Source organism: Globicephala melas, chromosome 4 (genome assembly GCF_963455315.2).
Source record: "Globicephala melas chromosome 4, mGloMel1.2, whole genome shotgun sequence".
NCBI lineage: Eukaryota > Metazoa > Chordata > Mammalia > Artiodactyla > Delphinidae > Globicephala > Globicephala melas.
In genome coordinates, this window is record NC_083317.1 from 64,486,500 (window position 1) to 64,492,499 (window position 6,000).

Here is a 6,000-nt window from a genome sequence, read left to right on the forward strand (position 1 = left end):
CAAACTCCTCTTTTCCCTGGTGTGTTTTTTTTTTCCCTTTTTCCTTAAAAAAGTATATATATATATATATATATAATCTCCTAAAACAGTCCTTTTAAAAATAGCCTCTCATGCTTTCTTCCATTCGGTGATCCACAGAAACCCTCAGGATAAACCCCCAAATCCCAGCTCCAGTAGTTATCTAATCATGATCATTGCTGTTATTACAACCATCAGCCATTCATCCGCTGTTTCCATCCTTACTGGTTTCATTATATTGGTTAAAACTATCCCACCAGCACTGAAGCTCCTGGGGTACTACCTTATCACCTCCTCTGGGAAATGACTGCCATGAAACGCTCCCAGGTACGGGCTCCTTTTAGTCATGCCTGATTGGATTAAGAGTGAACATCTGAACTAAGACAAACTAGTCAAATTGTTTCTTCCTAAAAAATTTAGAATTAGAATTAAGAGTTTAATCAGTCTGACCTGGTTGTTGCAGTTGCACACTTGGGAGACTTGAGTTGGCTATCACCTGCCTCACGTGTGATGGAGGAACAGGAAAAAAAAAAAAAAAAAGGAAGCCTATTGCAAAAAAAACAACAGAACTTCTGGCAGATTCTCAGTTCAAGCTCCTATCTCCCCAGTCCCACCCCTCCACACCCCTCATGGATATACACAAATAACCACAATCCTCTTTCAAAGATCACCACCTCTCTGACATAATCATCTCCATCTCTTTTCTTTTTTGCTTTTGAATGACTGTTTTCATATATCCTCTTCTTCCTTCGTATATTAAGTACAAAGATTCCCACCCACCCCTTTTTTTAATATTTATTTATTTATTTGGCTGCGCTGGGTCTTAGTTTTGGCACACAGGATCTTCGTTGCCGCATGAGAATTCTTAGTTGCTGCATGTGGGATCTAGTTCCCTGACCAGGGATCGAACCTGGGCCCCCTACATTGGCAGTGCAGAGTCTTAGCCACTAGACCACCAGGGAAGTCCCTGCTCCTCCTTTTTAAGGCCAACCCTTCAACTTGACTTGGCCCTACTCCTTTCCATCTCCAAAGAAACCCTCAACAGCTATCTTCAATTACCTTTTCTGGCACCCATCTGCTCATCCTCCATTTCTATTTCTCCAGGGAGAAGTCTTCAGGTGTGCTTCTGTTTTCCTTCACTTTGTCACCAAACTACTGGAGAGAGAGGTCTGCACTTTGTAAACAAGTACTGAACTCTTGTTACCTCTGAGTAACAATAACCCCAGAGCTCTGTGTACGGCATGACTCTGCTACTATCTCCTGTCCACCCTTACCCTCCATTAAGCCCAGCAAGCTGCCCTCTGCCCTCATCACTCCATGGAAGCAATTATCCCAAAGGGTACCTTAGACTTCCAATCACCAAGTCTTAGGTCCTTTTCTTATTCCTCACTCTATTTGGCTATTGCATCAGATAACAATAACAGTTTACTCTCGGTGGTAGGCAGAAAAATGATCCCCCCAAAATGCCCAGCTCCTAATCCCTGGATCCTGTGCACATGTTACCTTATATGGCAAAAGGGACTTGGCAATGTGATTAAGGTTATAGACCTTGAGATAGGGAGAGTTTCATAGATTATCCATGTGGGGCCAATCTAATCACATGAGCCAAGAGTCAGTCAGAAAAATGTGATGAAAAAAGCCATAGGAGAGATTTGAAGCATAAGATGGATGTAATCCACCATTGCTGAAGATGGAGTAAGACAGCCAGGAGCTGAAGATGGAGTAAGGCAGCCTCCAGAATGCTCAGGCAACAGCAAACAAGGAAATGGGACCTCAGTCCTACAACCACAAGAAAGTGAATTTTGCTAACAATCCTAATGATCAAGTAAACAGATTCTTCCTTAAAACCTCCAGAAAAGAATACAGTCCTGTGACATCTTGATTTTAGCCAGGTGGGAACCCTGCCAGGATTTTGACTTACAGAACTGAAGATAATAATTTTCTGTTGTTGGGACTTCCCTGGTGGTCCAGTGGTTAAGACTTCGCCTTCCAGTGCAGAGGGTGTGGGTTCCATCCCTGGTCGGGGAGCTCAGATCCCACATGCCTCACGGCCAAAAGACCAAAACATAAAACAGAAGCAATACTGTAACAAATTCAATAAAGGCTTCAAAAATGGTCCACATCAAAAGAATCTTTTAAAAAAATAATAATTTTCTGTTGTTGAAGCCACTAAGTCTGTGGTAATTTGTTACAGCAGCAACAGAAAACTAAAACACCCCCTTCATTCTGAAATTCTCTCCTTGGCTTTTGTACTAATGTCTTCTGTGGTTCTGCCCCATCTCCTGGAACTCTTTTTCTTTTTCTTTTCTTTACTCCCATTCTCCCTATACACAGGTAATTACTAAATTTTTGTTTTCATTCCTAATCTCCTTCTGGCCATATTATAAAATTTCATAATCTTACCAACCACTTCCACTCATATGGTACCAAAAGCTAAACTCCTGCCTCTGACCTTTCCCCCAACTGCCTGGTGGTCATCATCATCTAAATAACCTACCACCTAAAATAGTTAGTATGTCCCAAACTGAACCCATCATCTTTCTTCCAAGGGTTGCTTCCTCTCATTATTGTTCTTTTTACTCATACTACCATTGTCTCAGTTACCCAAATTCAAAAACTCCAAACCATCATGGATACCTACTGAGATTCTAAAATACCCACCTCTACAATTAATTTCAAAGTCCTATATAATCATCGTTCTATGTGTTACCCTTTCTCTACTTCTATTGGCCTACTGTATCAGCCAGGGTTCAATCATGACAATAGAAACTATACTAATTATTTTAAATAGAAAGACTTAAATACAGAATTGTAGCTCTGCAGGTGACAGAAAAACAGAGAAGCTAAACAAGGGATAATCAAGCAATTCAGAAATAAGTACAATGGTAAACTGCTACTATCCTTAATGTGGAGAGGCAAAAGTGAAAGACAGGATTACCAAAGCTAAAGCCATAGAGCAGTTACCACTGCTGCCCGAAGTACCACCTGAAGCAGACTGAAAGAGAACTACTCTTCCTTCTCCTTCCCTCCCTTCTTCCACCAGAGCCTCTCATTGGCCAAACCAGCAGGAAGCCAGCTGACAGGTGATGCGGAGCCTGGGAAACACAAGCTGTAAGAGTCAGCTCCCTTGCAGTCAGGGGAAGAGAAAGGCATAGGTCTGAAAGCATATAAGCAGTTGGCTGATATATATGCTAGCTCCAACCCTCGTTTCCTCTCACCTTGACTATTTATAATAGTCTCTTAATTGGCCTTCCTGCCTCATGTGTCTCCACACCATCCTATAACACTACTGCCAGATGCATCTTTCTAAAACAATAATCTCATCCTGGTACTTTCCTCTCCAAATTTTTCAAGAGCTCCCTATTACCTACAGAAAAAGTTCTTAATCCCTTTGCCTGGCGTGGTTACCCTGATGGCCCCAATGAAGCACATCTCTCAGTACCCTTGCCCTTGTGTGTCCTCTCCTACACAGACTCGAGGCTTGAGACCAATGGGACCCTTGCAAGCATGATGCAAGCAGAGGCCTAATATGCATTTGAACATTGCTGCTTATCCTACTGGAGTGAGAGTTCTTAGGATCCAGCCACTATGTAAAGCACCCAAAGTATGGATGATCCTAAGAAATGCTATGGAAAGTGCTATGTGGAGAGAGAGAGGTCATAGGCCCCCAGCCATCCCTGCTAAGCATCAGATACAGGAGTAAAGCCATCTTGGAGGTTCCTACCTAGCCACCTGAGAGATCCCAAGTGGGACCAGCGAAAAGCCACCCAACTGAGCCCCAATGAACTTGTAGAATCATGAGCCGGTAACACGGTTGTCTTTTTAAGCCAGTAAGCTTTGGAGCGATTTGTTATACATTAATAGAAAGCCAAAATATTCCAGCTCCTCTCACGAACATGTAAGATCTAATTCCTGTAATAAATCATTATTCCACAATATTTGTAATGATTTTGCTTCTCTAAGCAAATCCTGACGGCTACACCTGGCATTAAAAGCTCTCTGCAGTCTGTCCCCTGCCAACCTTCCCCTGCTCACCTCTGACTACTGTTCTCAATCACCTTTTACTCCAGCCAGTCAAATCACAGGTTCTCACACATGGCCTCCACTCTCGAGATCCACATACTCCTCACCCAGAATGTCGCCTCCTGCTCGTATTCGCGTAAGTAAACATCGGTTTAATATCACCACCTGCAGGAAGCATTACCACATCTCAACAAATAATAATCTCTCTTTCCTCTGTAACACTCATATTTTATGTTGGTATGGTACCTATCTTGCATTATTGTTAATCAGTTCCTGTGCAGAACTAGTAGCTCTGAGAGGACAGGGTTGAGATTCCTAGTGCTTCTTTTTCTCTCATCAGCCTCCAGGACAGTACCTTATACATAGTGTATGCTCCTTAAATGTTTGTGGACTAACTGGCTGACTCAATTAAATATCAGTTAATCTTGGGTGACCAAGAATATAATGATGCATGTCTACCACTAGAATGAAAACTGCTGGGCACTGACAAGAGACTCAAAAAATACTCGAATATTGAATGACATACTCATGTGATACGTTATATGAACCTTATATTTCAGGGTCATCGTCCTTAAATACTGTGTAGTTCCCAATATGTTTGAAACGTTTAAAGTTATAATTACAATCCTCCCTTCTTTTCCTACAACTCATTTTCTCCTTCCTCTTTTTGTATTATTTTCTCTCCCCAGGCTGTACTTCTTTTCTCTTACCCAAGGGCAGGGAGCCTTTTCCAGGCAGGCTGCGTGCTGCCCAAACCCCCATGCCTAGGTCCACAGAGATGTAGGGGTCACCACAATTATATTAATCTGACCCCTTTCTTTCTGTGTAGATTTATTTCCTGTGCCTGGAACCAACAAAATGGGATGTTTTCAGAGTCCTAACCCTCTGAGGGTAAATTTTAATTTAATCATTTAAAAATCATAAGAACAACCATGTTCTTGGTTAGCACAAAACATCTAGGAGATTGCTGCAAATACTTGGCAATATGCACTAAAGAGGGAGGAAAGCATGTGAAGCCAAACTGGTTATAAATGCAAAGATAGTTTTATGGAAATTAGAAACTAGAGCCTGAAAATGAACTGGTACCCCATAACGTGATAATTTCTAAGAGTGCCATTTAAAAGAATCCACCTACTAGCATGCCGTATTTTTCTCTTTTTCTTTTTTTGAAATGGGGCTTGTGCAAAATTCTAAATTATAAACCAGATTCATACTTCATATAATAAAATGGAAAAAGTAAGGGCTTTGCATTGAGACACGATTTGAATCCCAGTGCTACTCAGTATTTGCTGGATACATTACTTCAACTCTATCGCCCTCCAAGCTTCCTCCACTGCAAAACAGGGATAACAGCCCTTACCCCACAGAGCTGTTACGAGAGCTATTTGTATGAACACAGGAAAAACACCCTACCTGGCACGCTGCAGGTGCTCAAGAAATGGCCAAGGTGGGATGCTTAATGAATCTTTTTTCTCCCACCAGCACTCAGAACAGGACTTTGTACATAGTATGTGTCCTGCACCCAGCCCTTCCCTAGAGGAGATGGGGAGTCATTTCCATGTTGACTTCCTTTCACTCAACCAGTTATGCAGTTTTCTTACTTACGTAATGACAAGACACAGTCCTTGAGGTTCGAGGACCATTAGTCCCTTACAGACTCAGCAAGCACTCGTAGCAATGCAAGTTCAGGTTGGCAGGTAAGTGTCAAGCCCCCTCCAAGCTCTTCTCTGGCCCTGGAACTCTGAGGAATATGTGAGATCCAGGGTTCCTGATCACTAGGAATTTATCATCTGTGGACACACCACATACACCTATGAAACAACAACAACAACAAATCCACCACACATTTTATAGCATTTTTATAATATTTTGTGTTCTTTCATAGGAAATGTTCCATTCAATCTTCTCCAAAGCTCCAGGTGCTTCTGAGGTAGGCAGGATACGTATTAGCATTCTAAC

The 6,000-nt window shown here is 42.0% G+C and overlaps 1 non-coding gene across 1 annotated transcript; it reads right to left on the bottom strand.

Moving 5' to 3' along the window:
- Nucleotides 1–907: 907 nt before the first annotated feature.
- Nucleotides 908–980, bottom strand: TRNAG-GCC (transfer RNA glycine (anticodon GCC)). The gene has a single exon. It is a non-coding gene; the product is annotated as a tRNA-Gly (tRNA).
- Between the last annotated feature and the right edge of the window lie 5,020 nt (nucleotides 981–6,000).